Genomic DNA, 15,989 nt, shown 5'->3' on the forward strand with positions numbered 1-15,989 from the left:
CTTGAACACTTCTCTTGCATTAAAGTTTTCAAATCAACTCCCATTATGGAAACATTTCTATATTCTCATATGACCATCAATTTTGACCAAGAATCATGTCACTATGGCCCGTCCAAATTAATAAACTACTTCCAACTGTCCACAAGCAAACAATATTCATTAAACCTCATAAAGTTCTTGACAGTCTAGTCACACAAAAATTCTAATCCTATTCCTCTTAATGCTCAAGGCATTTGGAAAAATCAGAATAAGTGAATATTATAGCATATGTAATCGATCCTATGCCCAAAGTATATGGGAGAAGATTGATTATTTATTACATAAGCATCTAATATATGTTATGTCTCTTGCTATCATATTTCCATATATCGAATTTCCTATGTTGAACTATTTCAACATGATATTCATATATGTCTATAACTAAGTTCTATTAAACTATACGATCTAATCCTTTAGATTTGAAAAAAAGTATGAGTACTCTCTCCCTTAAACTTACTATAACGAAAAAATACCAAACTTTGTGTAACGCTCGTAGATCAGGGCTAGTCAATTTAGAGACGATAGGCGTCAAAAATGACTTTTTGATGGAAGATTATTTAGAAGGATTAATCTTAACTAAGTTATAGTATATGTTACAAGGTTTTCGTGCATATAAATAACGCCGAAATCCGAGTTATAACGAAGAAGTTATGACCTGTCGAAGTTTCGCGACAGAACCGACACGACACAGCGCGACGTAAAAAGTGAATTTATGTTAGAGTGATATTTAGCCTTATCAATCTAAATGAAAGTCGTAGAATACGTTAAACCATGAGCGTGCATAAAAAGAACGCCCAAATCTGACTTCGTATGAGGAAGTTATGATTTTTCGAAGTTTCGACTTAGCGGTATGCAGCCCGAATGCTCGATTTGAGACCGAGCGATTTTTAGCCGAAACAATCTAAATGAGAATTGAAGATCTCATTAATTTTAGTAAAACGATAAAAAGATACGCGAAAACGGACGTCGGATGAAGAAGTTATGATTTTATAACGGAGTTTTCCTGTCCCGGCCTACTAAAAATAAATAATAAAAATAAATCAAAATTAGCCGACGGAGTCTAAACGAAAGTTGTTGAGCGTAGTCTCACCTACGCGGGGATATAAAGAACATCGAAAACGGAGTTCGTATGAGGAAGATATGAATTTTTGAAGTTTATTAAATATTTTCGATATTTAATTTATATATATATTCCGATATTATCCAAAGGGGGGGAGTCAGCGATCCTATCCAGGTTACGCCCAACGTAACACGGATTTACGCCCAGCATAAATCGAACTTCCAGCCCCTATAAAAGGGTGTCGAGGGCAGCCGAGTAGTTTGCTCATTTCTTCCCTTCCTCTCGCGTTTTTGCATCGTTTTTCGTGCAAGAATTGTCCCGAAGCCCCGGTATCATTCCCGATCCCCGAAGCAAGTCCCGAGGCCCCGAAGATCCCGAGAAGTGCAATTCCCGAGCTGAAGCTCTGCCCGCGAGGAGTCCGGTTTTTGTGAAGATCTTCCAGATCTGCCGAAGAATACTACTTTTACAAGTCGTAGTGTTGTCCGATCATCTTCTAATCAAGTGAGTGTGTGGTCACTTTCTTCTAACACATAAATATTAAGTATTTGCTATGAAATACGTGCTACGTGTATAATATTTTGTTGTTTATTTGAGATGATTGTGGAACGGGTGAATTATATAAGTTTTAATGAGTTAAACTATATACGTATTTTGTATCTAAAGATATGTTGGGTAGAACATGAGTAGATGAGGTTGTTGGTAGGTAATAAAAGGTGGGTTGGACTATGAGATAAAATGATAAAGAGATAAACTTGTTTTAGATCCGAGAGTATGGATCAGAGCAGGAGGTTAGTTTTAGATCCAAGGGTATAGATCAGATCAAGAGGTTAGTTTTAGATCCAAGGGAATAGATCAGATCAAGAGGTTAGTTTTAGATCTGGGAATATGGATTAGGTAATGAGGCAAATTTAAGATCCGAGAGTACGGATTATGTATTTTTGAATTACGTGTTCATACGATAAGGTATCATGCGTATAGTCCCTTTTAGGAATGTGATTTTTATACGTGTATTGATTAAAGTATGAAATATACATATGTATGTAAAGTATTTGTTATCGTCCGAAATACGGGTTAGATATATTTGATAATATACAACGTGCGAATCAGTTATGGTTCAATATGTGTTAAGATGTGAATATATGATATTATTACTTAAAACTCTGTGTTAAGTATACACTAGTTAGCATTGCCTAATCGGAGTTAATATCTAAAATTGATTATAAGCATTGTAGGCTTGCCTAGTGATGGGTTAAGGCTTAAATAGGGATGTTTAGTTCAATTAAGTTTGGACATTGGGTAGTCTCTTATTAAGAGTACGTGTGTTGCGAGATTGATGATCGGTGGAGTACGTCCTACGTACAGAAGTACATTTTATGTACGCTGCTTTTTCAAAGCTCTGTGTCTTGGGTGCTGCTTGTGCTAGGGTACTATTATGTTCTCGGGTATGATTCTTTCGCATACCAAAGTACTATAATGTGCCAGAAGTACTATCATGTACAAAGTCTTTTTGACAATTTTGTGTGTCGGTTACGGGAGCGTACGGGAGTACTCTAGTAGTATTTCCCAATACTTTTATTTTGAGAGAGCTTTGGAGTCAGCGTTTCTTTTATGAGGTGATCGACCGAGCTTCATATGTCAGTGTTTTTCATTCACGAAGTAATTAAGGGAACTTCGTAGACTGCCTAGTAAAGTGTGTCGGTAATAGACCACTGCTAGGTATGTTTGGTGTTATATTGCTGGATAGGGTGCGTCTGGGGGTTAAATACCTCATGTATTCAGGCCACTGCTAGGCAAAGTTCGATGTTGGGATAGGTAAAGTCTGGGGGTATAATACCTCATGATAGTTAGACCACGCCTAGGCATTGTTATCTAGATAACTACCCCTGACTTAAAATGTCTTGTGGTTCTTTCTTTTACGAAAGAAGGTTCGTGGTGAAACTTATTCTATTCCCCTCATTTGATGTCTTTATTGATCCTCATTTGCTGCTGGGGAATTTCCAAAGTAGCTTCGTCAGTTGTTGTTCATATCGATTTCCTTAGGCTAGATCTCGTAAGATCATTGTATAGGGTCAGTATGTGGGGATCGACGGGATGGGATAGATTGTTTTAGAAATATGATTTATATGTGTTAATAATATTTGTGGTTTTGTAGGATCAAGATATACATTATAATCACGTGGTTTGAACTAAGAGCTTTCGTACTCTGTGTTCCTTAGGTGATTGAGTTCACCAGGGATATTTGAACTAGGTGTTCATTAGGTATTATTGAACGGAGTATGTTCAATGGGTGTTCTTGAACTAGGTGTTTATTAATTGTTTTAAACTGCGTGTTCACCAAAGGTAATCTAAGAACCATGACAGCACTAGACTTTGAGCCAATTCCTTAGGGCAATTCTTAGGAATGAATGGGAGAAGGGTATTCGGTTCTTAGGATAAATCTTTAAGAAATAAATGGAGATAATGGGGGTGGGTATTTGAATTGATTATTTGATAATTAAATATAATAATTATATTATTGTGGGTTGAAAACCCTATATGCTCACCAGGCTCCCAAGCCTGGCCCACTCAGTTTTCTTTATATTACAGGTTATGGCACGAGAGCATAAGTTGGCTGACATAACGAGAGATTTCGGATTATAGGCCTGTAGTTATGAATAATTGTTGTAAGGTCTATTTTGTTTGGTTTATGCTTTTGGTCTGTATTGAACATGACATCCCGAGATTTTGTTATATAATGAAAATACATTTCTTTAAAGAAATGCTTTGATAAACTCTTATCATATTTTGTTTTGGGAACAAATTCCGCAACTGTTTTCTTTAAAAGATTACTCTGATTTTAAAAACAAAGCATAAACAAATCGGTCTTTTCTGGCCATGAAATTGGGGATGTCACACTTTGTAATTTGCAAATTGAAACTTTGTTTCCTACGAATAGTATTGTCAACATATAATACTAGCATAACATTTATGCTCCCACTAGCTTTAACATGTAACCAGAAATCAACTTTCTTACTGGAGTAAAAATTTCCATTGCACGATGCTTCGATAAGTCTCCAACTAGACTTCTTATGCTTATACAGCTTCATTGGATATCATATGTGTATGTTCAAACCCTTTCATAACTTATAGCTATAAGTCTTGAAAGTTCAAATAATTCCTTGCCATTCCTCACTATTAGAAATATGAAGAGGGATGTCGTAATCATATTGTGAATTTGAGAATACAATTAACACATCCAATATCCGTATTGATCTTTACCAGACCCTTTAAAATCTACTATCAAAATCGTTCCCTCATAATCATTCTCATGAATTAGAGCGAAAACTTTTCCACCTAGATTTTATGGTGCATGTGTTCTCATCCATGTAAATCTATCATTTCCAACCTACAATCGTAAGAAAAGGTTTATGAAAAAACCAAATTCAAATTAAGCTTTCCTTCATGGACTAAACTTTGCTTATTCTAAATTTATTGCCCTCTAGTAGCACAAAGGCCTACCAATGCTTCCATGTTGTTAGCAGCTCACCCATATTGATTAATGTACTTTCATTGCCCACTATGCTTGTCGCTTTTGCAGTTAAATGAAAAACATAGAACTCATACGCATTGCTAACTCAACTAGAAGTGCACAAAAATAAGAATGTGTCAACCAAACACAATAGATTTTCAACCTATGGTCGTGTGCTAGTGATAACTAAAAGGTTTATTGTAGGTTGATTCTTGAAACTCTCAAGATCAATAAAACACACATTGACTTCTTGAAATATGAGTTTTTCTTTAAAGGAACATTCCTTGACGAGCGAAAATAAATATTCAAAAGTTCGTGTGGATTCCCGACAAGAAAACACTTCATAGAATTGGTCTTAGTTTATCTTTTGTTTTAACGAGAATATCACAACTCTAATTATAAATGTGCTAGAGTAAGAAAGCATTATTACACCACATTTCATGAGTTGTTATAAACCTTCTTAGTTTGAAATGAGTTTCAAGATACAATTTGTAGTAGCTAGAGCATGGCTCTCAAACTTGATTAGAACGAAGTATGACTCATCTCTTGATTGAACCATTCCAACAATATCTGATTCCTCTTCTTAGACATACAATTTTACTAAGATGTTATTCAAGGATTAATTGTGATATCATTCCACAATCATTAAGATGATCATAAAACATGATGCTAAAGTACTCTCATTTCCTTTCAGACTGGAGAAACTTTTATCTTTCTGCCTAATAGATTCTTATATTCGTTCTCCTACTCTTTGAAAACATTTTCAAAAGTAGTATAATTTTTTTCAATCTTATAAACAAAATCACGTTTACTGACACATCACCATGACGAATAGGGTTATCCTCCTTTGTGTTGGATTTGAATAGTCAATATCAATATGTACTAGAATCCATTAGTCCTTCACTTGCCTCACATAAACATGTGATCAATGAATTAGTCATAATTTTCCAATGACCAAGATTCTCATACATCACGTAATTCGAATTGCATGACTCCAAGTTTCTGTCCAACTGAAACCTGGTGATGAGAATCCTTTTTCACTTGGTTAATTATGACAATATCACAAGCGATATAATAAGAATCAAATACATAATTAATATTCTAAATATTAGAAACATAACCAACACTCTCATAAATTCCATTTCAAAGAAATAATAAGGAAAACAAATAAACAAATAAAATTTCACTTTTATTGAAAATTAACAAAAAATTACAACTTGTCCTTACATTGCACAAAAAATGAAAAACTATGTTTCTAAGCATCTCCTAATAGTAATAGAAATCTGTTAAATTATCCCAACTCCTTAGTAGTAGCTCCAAATTCTAATCATTGAACCATGTGACCAAACCTTTTCTCATGATCAGATTTAGCTCACCTTGCTCAAGCTTCCTTCTTTCTCTTAGCTCCTTTAATACTGACATCATGTATTAAGAGTTTATGAATAGGAACTTACAAAACAATAGATTTAGATAATGGATGTACCTGAAGTAGAGTCCCGTGTCTTGACTTTACTATCTCTAAGATCTTTCAGGTATTTTAGGTAACTTCATTTCCAATGTACCTTCAATTGGTAGTAAAAACAAATGGGCTCTTTAAGGTCAACTCATGGAACGATCCCATAACTAGCTTTTCTCTTTACAATACGATCAAACAGTTTGATCTTGGATTACCCCTTTCCGTTGGAAAGAGAAATCTATTCTAGATCAGCATTGTCACTATTTTTAATGTCCATGGAAACCTTGGAATTAGACCATATAATCATCTGTTCTTCAAATGTGCTCTTAAGCATTTCTGCTTCAACAACCATCAACACTTGAGTCATATCAACTAGGGTCATGTTGAAATTCCTCATATAAAAGTTCTCAATGAATTGTTCATATGAATTTGGAAGTGAGTAAAGAACCAAATCAATGGCTTGCTCCCTTAGAAAACGACACCCATTCTATCCAACTTGTCAATGTACGATTTCTTTTCAGAACATGCATACACAAAAAGTTTCCATCTTGATGTTTTTATACCAATAGGGATTTAGTAGTCTCGTATCTTTCAACTTGATGAAAACGTGACGTTAGGAGAGTCACAGGATGAGGAGGTGGAAGAAAGATGATGTCTAGTTTCACCATTTCCTAAGGAAGGAAAAACAATTTCACCTTGATTTGAAATTGGAAGGCCATCTTTGGAAGATTGAGGAAAACTATTTCCTTAAGATTGAGGAAGACCATTTCTATCTTCATAAGATATTTTAAAAATTGGAGAAGAGGGATGTCGTAATCAATTTCGAATCCATTTTAGGTAGTTAAGGCTTTTACCAGTTCTAATCTTATGAAACTCCTAGATCTTTTGAGATTCATTGATTCTTATTAATGACATGTTTAATCTCTGATTATGCTCTCACTTTTATGACTGGGATGCCGATGATCACAAACGAGATGTGAATAACCATGCAAACTCGCTTGACGACCTTGATGTCATTTACCATAATAAATTGATGTGTCGGTTAACCACACACGCTCCAGCAACAATGATAACTTTCAATATATTTTTCATATCTCTTTATAGTCCCTATTAGTGTGTCGGTTAACCACACACGGTCCACTAACGACATATAAAGCATGATCTGCGTTTTCATGGATTAACATACTTTTAAAATTTTTCATAAAGTAACTAAGAGTGAGATTTTAAAATTAGTTTAGTTACTTTATATCATTATAGTTTTTAATGAGATTATGTCCTATCAAATCTGTTCGGCTAATAATGGCCATTTTATAGGCTGCTTACTTATACCCTCTTTATAGCATGGTTTCGTGAATGAGTCGTACTAACATTTGACTGACTTGTCTTATACATATATTATATTAATGTTTTAATTACATATAGTATAAGGTGTATTTTAAAGCTTTTCTAAAATACTATGTTTAAGTTTAAATTTTCAAAGTTAATATATAATTAATTAATGTAAAAGTAAACCAATTTTGATTTAATTTTTATCTTTTAATTAAACAATTAATTAATTTAAGTAAATCAATATGGTTCAAATAATTATTTATAATTAAACAATTAATAAAATAATTCAAATTTAATCATAATCCTAATCCTACTAATTTTCGAAAAAGGCTAGGGTTTACAAGGTTTCAATTGTTAAAAATTTATGGCTCTTAAAATAACAAATAAGGAAACAAGGTAAACCTTAGAAGGGATCCTTAAATTATGAAAATTAGGCAAGGGAATTGGGTTTCTAAAACCCTTGTAGAATTCGAAAATATAGGGTGGAGGTTATGGTTTCAAGAACTCTAGGGAATTTTCGAAAATACATCCTTAGGTTTTAGTTTCTATAAACCCTAATTTTGATATATTCAACTTTGTGCAAAATCAATGAGAACAATGGCCCTGAGACCACTGATGGGTTTTATATGTTACAAAAACTAATTTTTTGGGAAAAAAACATAATCCCTAAGTTCACATGCACCCTAAAGGATCTATGTTGTCACTATGATTTGCAAACAACTATTAAATATCAAGAACCCTAGAAGTATGTTATTATTTACGATATTATCAAAGGGTTATAGAAATTACATACCTTTTGTTTATTATAGTAAATAAACAATGATTCCTTTTTTATCTAGCTTTAGAAAGTAAGCACCAGAAATCTCGTGTCTCTAATGACTCACACCCAAACCCTAGAAAGTTGGAGGCTAAAGAGAAGAGAGGAAATGAAATGAGAATTTTCGGTTCTCACTCTTGTAGAAAGATAATGAAATTATAAACCCTTAGGAGGTTTTATATAGGTAACTAAGGGAACTAGGATAATGTAGGTTTTCTTAAATAAGCCTTATCCCATATTCTTGCTCCCTAAGGACTCCTAGACTTCCTTAATGCCCAAGAAAACCCCTAAAACCATCTATAACTTTGTCCCCCCTCCTATGGAGGTTCTAGAATTTGTCAATGTTCAACTTTTGAACATTGTCACCTTTAGTCCTTTCACTTTTAATTAATCCAATTAATCCCAAAATTAATTCTAATTAATTTCGTATTAATTCTTAATTAAATAATATTATTTCTAATTAATATGTTATTCTCATACTATATTAATAAATTATTTATTTGTATTTCTAATTAATTTATTAAGCATATAATAATTTCAAATCAATCTCTCTCTCTCTCTCTCTCTCTATCTCTCTCTCTCTCTCTCTCCAAATAACATTTCAGTCCATTACTAGGTTTGAGGACAACCTAAAAAAAACTTTGTTACTAATTCACTATTATACTAATTTAGTTATTAGCTAAGACACATAATCCAACAAATACAAGTTATAAAAAAGGGGTTTATCCTAAAATACGAAACTGACTATAAGATTTCAAAATATTTAAATGTTAAGAATAGTAATATATATATATATATATATATATATATATATATATATATATATATATATATATATATATATATATATATCATTAGGGCAACATATATTGAAAACAAGAAAGAATGACAACATATTTTTTTTAGAGTAAACTAGATAAATAACTTGTATAATACATTACTTGTGAATAAAAAAATAGACATATATCACTTGATTATTGGTTCCAACATATATTGCACTAGTTATACATTATATATATATATATATATATATATATATATATATATATATATATATAGAGAGAGAGAGAGAGAGAGAGAGAGAGAGAGCTAGGTTCAAATGCTTTTAACAAGTATTGTGTGCCTAAATGCACCAATGAGAATTCAAGAAATAATTAAATCACTAATAAATAATAAAAGGGTATAAGAGTAATTTACACTATAATTAATTATGGTAAAAGAAAACAAAATCAATCAATATCCCACTAATTTAGGTTATCAGTTTAATATAACACCACTACCGATTCCCCCTACTTCTCTAAAAATCATCGATCTAAACACAACTCCAAACCCCATGATTTCCAGTCAAGCATCCACACGCAAACGCTTCTATTCGTGATAACAGAAACACCACGAGCTAATCAACCTCCGAGGCGGCAAGCAGCGGATGCCGGTTTCTTGCTGCGGAGAGGAAACAGGAGAAGAAGGAAAATCGAAACAACGTCGACAAAGCCTCAAGAGGCTGTCGGTGGCCTTGCTGGTGGAAACACGAGTGTGGAGGGGGTGGCGGTTCACGTCTTCAACAGCAGCTTTGCAACACCGGTGGTGGAGGCAAAAGGCTGACAGCGGTGGAGGAAGTAAGAGGGGTGAAGATGGCGGCTGGGTAAACTCCGAATGGATGGTGGCGGCTAGAGAGAAGACGGGTTAGGGTTAGGGTATGGGAGCTCAGACCTGACAAGAGATCCATAAACAAAGAAGAAATACTCTCCGGATCGGTACCATACTTCTGATACAGGGGAATTCAAGATGATGTCCGGAAATTACACAGCCATTGACAACCAGAATGTTTATGGATCTGTTCCTGTAAAACTTCTTCTCCTCTTCTTCAATTGCGTTTTCATCACTTCGATACTAGATCTGAACCCTAATTTATTCATTGGTAGCTGGTTTATATTGTAAGCATTAAGTAATTTGGTTGTTGGTTGTTGCAGATTCAACTCTCCAAACCTTTCCCCCATCTGGAACACAAGGCAAGATCTCAGGCGCTTCTGGACCTCCCCGCGATGCCGATGGTGTGTGTTTAAATTCTTGAAGCATCTTATTAGTTTTCAACTATCTACTGCAATTTAGTAACTTCAGTTAATGGATCTCATTTAGTTCAACTACATAGTTAAATCCATATAAAATTCATCAGTTTTAGGGCTTAGATTACTAGCATTTTAAGTTTCTTCTAGATTTGAATGCATCATGACTTAGTTTATTCAAAAACCATTCTGCAAGAATAGTTTATTCTTTAAGAATATTCAAAACCATTCTGTAAGAATAGTTTATTCTGTAAGAATATTTATTCATGTATTCTATTATAATGCATTGAATTGTTTAATTTTTGAAAATTGATTATCTTTTCTTTTTGGATTTAGGTTTTGAAGATGCTAACATTGATGTGGAAAAGGAAGAAAACATATAGAACGAGAGTATATTATACCAGAATGTGTTATGCTACAATGTATAAAGTGTTGCTTAAAAATAATATTCTTTCAGAATAGATTAGTGTTTTTGTTAGATTTTGATGTTTTTTTTTATTTATTCTTTCAGAATGTTGTTATTATTCAATGAATAACAATCATACGATGTAATTATTGTTATATTATTAGTTCAAGAATTGATTTGTGTATTTTTTTTTCAGAATGTATTTACTTGTTTATGTTTGGCATTCTGCCATTCTGACAGAATAAAATCGAAAAATATATTTACTAGTTTATGATTCGCATTCTATCATTCTGACAGAATGAAATCGGATTTTTAAATTTAAATTAATTTAAAATATTCAAATTTTTAAAAAATAAAGGAATTAATCATCCCTAAAAATCCGAAAATTTCCTTTTTTAATATAGGTTAATTGACTAAAATGCCCTTATGTTGAAATTTGTGTGATTATATGGTACATGCTATCATATTCTACTATCATAGACCCTCAGATCATGACCTTTGATTATATTCCATCCGATGGTCCAGATCTGTGCATTCTGGCACACAATAGTTAGTAAAAACAAAATAACCTAACTCTCTCTCTCTCTCTCTCTCTCTCTCTCTATATATATGTATATATATATATATATATATATATATATATATATATATATATATATTTCTCTCAAAATTTTATAAACCATTATTCTAAAACAAAAAATAAATAAATAAATAAATAATCCTTATTCTTTCAAGATTGGTGATAACCTGAAAAATTGACATTTCTAATCTTTATGGGACCTATGGGACCGGTACATTGTCCTAGTGTTGAAGCAAGTCTTTCATCATATTCTGCTGTTTTTTTTGTTGGTTTCTAATTTATTATAACAAAAAGAACAGATTATTTCTTAAATTTTTGCTTAATGGTCCATGTGTAACGTTTTCATAAGTATAATGATTGGCATACAAGTGTCAATGGACAACGAGGCTTTTGTCAATAAAAATGATATAAAGTATTTACATGTAATAAGTATAAGCCTAGAAGAGATGTGTACATAGACGTGGGGACACCTACACATGATAGGTCTGGGAACGGCTATATATGATAGAACGTGTGGAAATGGTATAACCTAGTAATAAGATTCTTATATTCTATAAAATAGGTAATGGATTTAGATCTTTTACAAAGGATTTTCAAAACTCGTATCTTTCTATATAAACTTTTAACAAGAATTCTTTTAATTCTTGAGAATAAAAGCCATCTTATATCGGAGAAAAAGAAAAGATGTTGGGAACACTTTTAATGCTAAAAATATTCGAACCATTTTGATTTCTATTACACAATTATATTAGGCTATAAGATGTACCTATAGCCCAAAACACTTTTATTGGTATGATAATCTACGCCCCACCACAACAAGAGTGGGTCGTACTCATGGGTTGCCACACTTGCAACATAGGCATTACATACATAGATATCATACCATACGACCTTGGGGAAGATAGAGTTTATCCTTCCCAACCCACATGTCACATGGGTTGGGAATCTTCAATCCACACAACACTCAACACTTCCGATCATTACAACCATCAATACATAGAAATCTATCATTATCATCCCATATAATATGGTATAAATATAGAAGCACATAGTATAAGTTGAGAGGAGAGAAAAGAGAGGGGAGCGGAAACCATGGCGGTACGACAATACCTTCCTTAAATCGTCGACACCCATCATGACTCCGTAGACGTACTCTTGTGTAAAATAATATTTAAGATAAACTTTTGTAGCGTCCAAACCATATTCAAAAACATTCATTTCATCTTTGAAATACTTAATACATTTAATGAATAACCGGTATATTAAATAAAAGTATATATTGAATTACAAAGAAAAAAACAAGTTTCTTTTATATTGTTGATTAATTTTGGGACAAATTTGGGCTAACCCACTTGACTAACATGAAGGTTTCTAATCTAACAATTAATTAGAGGTCCTGAGTTTAATCCCAAACAAAAAAAATGTTTAAATTATTTTTTGTATCAGGGAAAAAAAACAAAACAAAACAAAATTTTGAGAAGATGTCATGAGTTGGATATATTTCTTATTTTTATTTAATTGCTTTGAGATATACTCCATTAAGGAATAAACAATAAAGCAACAAAAATGTTTCTCCCACAAATTATATTTTAAATTTTTAATTCGAACCGGATGTAGCACCCCGTATGATAAGTTCATGTATATAATAGACAATTCATAATTTATGGTATATATACCATATAACTTACAATAGGTTTATATTTAATTACACGTAAAAATGTATTTCATTTTGTAAAAATAAATTTGTAAAATAAAGATTTTATAGGTTTTTACGACCCTATATTCATATAACAAACGTGTAAAAGAAATTAACAACACATTTGTAAAACATAAAACCACTTTTTAAAAGTTGAACAATCTTAAAAAAACCTTCATAAAAACGAAAATGTAAGAAAATAACTTTGTGAAAAGAATTAATTTTATAAAAACAATGATCTAAAAGAAGTAAAAATAATGTAAAAAAAACAATTTTTTGAAAGAACTAAGTTTTTAAACATATAAAAACTATTCTTTTACAAAATGGTGAAGATTTGTAACATTGAAACACGTTCGGAGCAATAATTCATCTTCTTCACAGATAGTTCGCCCATAGCGGTTTTTTTTGACCAATTTTGTTCACTTTTACCATCTTTCACCACAAATGCCAATATTTTGCATGAATACCTTCCTTTGAATCCATAGTAACAATATAATACTATCACTCTTCTTGAAATGCATCAACTAACATAATAAAACACAAGTTTCATCTCCCTAGTGAAGTTTGGTATGTCCACTTGACCACCACCAATTCAAATTCTTTATTGCATATTTCTTTATCTTGGTTTCCATAGTGACATTATATTCTTTAACCATCCGGTCTCATTTATCAATCTTCAAATATGTGAAAGGAATTATCTTATTATCCTTTTTCCATATACTTGTTAAGGTAGCACATATGAAAGTTATCATGTATTCCTTTCAACTTAGCATGTAATTCTGAATAATAGGCGTGGGACCTTATTGGTTTTAATACTTTGAATGGCTTAACGCAACTTTGAATCAACTTTCCCTTCTTACCAAAATGTAATACCCTTTTTCATAAGGATACTTTTAGCATTATGTGTCTATCACTTTAAAGTGAATAGGTTAATGTTTCAAATCAACATAACTCTTTGTTTATCTTATGCTACTATTATTGTTTTTCATATCTCATTTTTATCTTTTCCATGGTGATATGAATAATTTCTGGATCATGAAGTGTTTCTCATTCGCCTTATGCCAACATATGGAGTCTTAAACTTCCTTCCATCAAGTGTTTATATCTTGTCGTATCAATATTTGAGTGTAATTAGTATTATAAGCAATTTCAACTGATAAATGTCCATCCCATTTGCCAACAAAATCAATGGCACAAGATTGCAACATGCCTTCTACATCTTGAATTGGCATATTGTTTTACTTATCTATTTATGGATGATAAGTCCTCCTTAGATTGATTTTTGTGCTCCATTGTTCTCCATGGGATATTTAGACTCAACCTTAGGGTACACATAACCATGTACATACCCAACACTTACACAACTACACAACATAACCACCACACCAAGTCGCCATCTTTGTCCCACAATTTCAACAATCCTGCATGGCCACACCACCAACATCAGATGCCATATATGCCTGACCAATATAGAAGAGTTTATGTACACCCGTTCCTAAAACCTATCACACAACAATCGGTACATAGACATCCATAAATGCATTCAACTCATTAGAACTTAGGAGATTGTCACCTCATCATTCTATCATTCATACAACTATACCAAAATTTTCTTACAATGAACTCTACAAAGTGCAACGGAACATATATATATATATATATATATATATATATATATATATATATATATATATATATATATATATATATATATATATATAAATTTTCTTTTTTTTCATTACAGAGTTCAATGGTCATTGAACTACATATCTATTGAACGTCAACATGACATATCACAATTGGTAGTATTTAATCTATTGAATGTTAATTAGACATATCACATCATTCAACTATTTCAATGAATTACTCATTTTGGATGCTCTTATGTACACTCCTCTCTTATTCTTATTTGATCACGAAACACAACATCACGACATTACCATTGAAGTGGGATGAGACTTGAAGTTATATGGTAGTCACCTGTAGGCCATATATAGTTTATTTTTTTACTTTTAAACCTTTCAAAAACCATAGATAAAAGAGTAATTATTTGCTATTAATATATTTATTAATAGTTGTTGAAAATATTACCAAAAGTGAGGTTTTGATGTAATACATTTAAATTAATTTTAGTAAAGTTTAATCCCTTATACAAATACATTAAAACAATAAATGATTTAATCAGAAATACTTGGAAGCATAAACATTATGATATGTTATTTGACAATTAAAGGAAAACGTTTAGTTAATCATCAAAGTTCAAATTTATTGTTAAAACTTAAAAGGATAAATGTAATATGGAAACTTCTACCCGAATAAGAGGTAATAGCTACTCTTTTGTTTGTACGTTTTGAGATAGATCATATTCAAACATCTCTTTTACAGAAGATATAGTTATATGAAATGATATGTTTAAGTTTAAGATGATTATATATTTACATAAACAAAATGGTAAAAGTATTGTACTGATGCAACGCACAAAAATGACACGAAGATAACCAAGAATGAACATGTTGATTCTAAAAGAATAGCCAGGACAATCTCTTCAAAACCACGTTGATTCTATGAATACCGTGGGATTGGCTTCAAAATCTGGGTTAACACGCACAGAATTTGGGAGAAAATCGAAAGTTCATAAAATTGATGATCGTGTTGGATTAGTGTCTAAGTCCATAACTATTTTGGTATGTACTTGACCCGATGGTGCATGGTCCTTTTGGGTTGCCTTCACCAAAGCAACTTGATAGGATGAATTATGGAGAGAAAGGATTAAATATGATTTATTAATATATTATGAGAATAATATATTAAAGGAGAAATCATATTGTTTAATTAATATTAGTCAATAATTAATTGGTAATTAGTTTTATGACTAAAAGAGATTAATTAAACTTAAGGGACTGGAATTGTAATTATAAGATAATTGCAATTTGGGCCATGGATTGCCTTTTATTATAAGGTGGACGAATTCTTATGGGGAAGCCCATATGAAGTCGTCCAAGGCTTTAAGAAAAGGGCTCCATGGGTTGCTTAGG

This window comes from Lactuca sativa, chromosome 1, assembly GCF_002870075.4.
Source record: "Lactuca sativa cultivar Salinas chromosome 1, Lsat_Salinas_v11, whole genome shotgun sequence".
In the NCBI taxonomy this organism is placed as follows: Eukaryota; Viridiplantae; Streptophyta; class Magnoliopsida; order Asterales; family Asteraceae; genus Lactuca; species Lactuca sativa.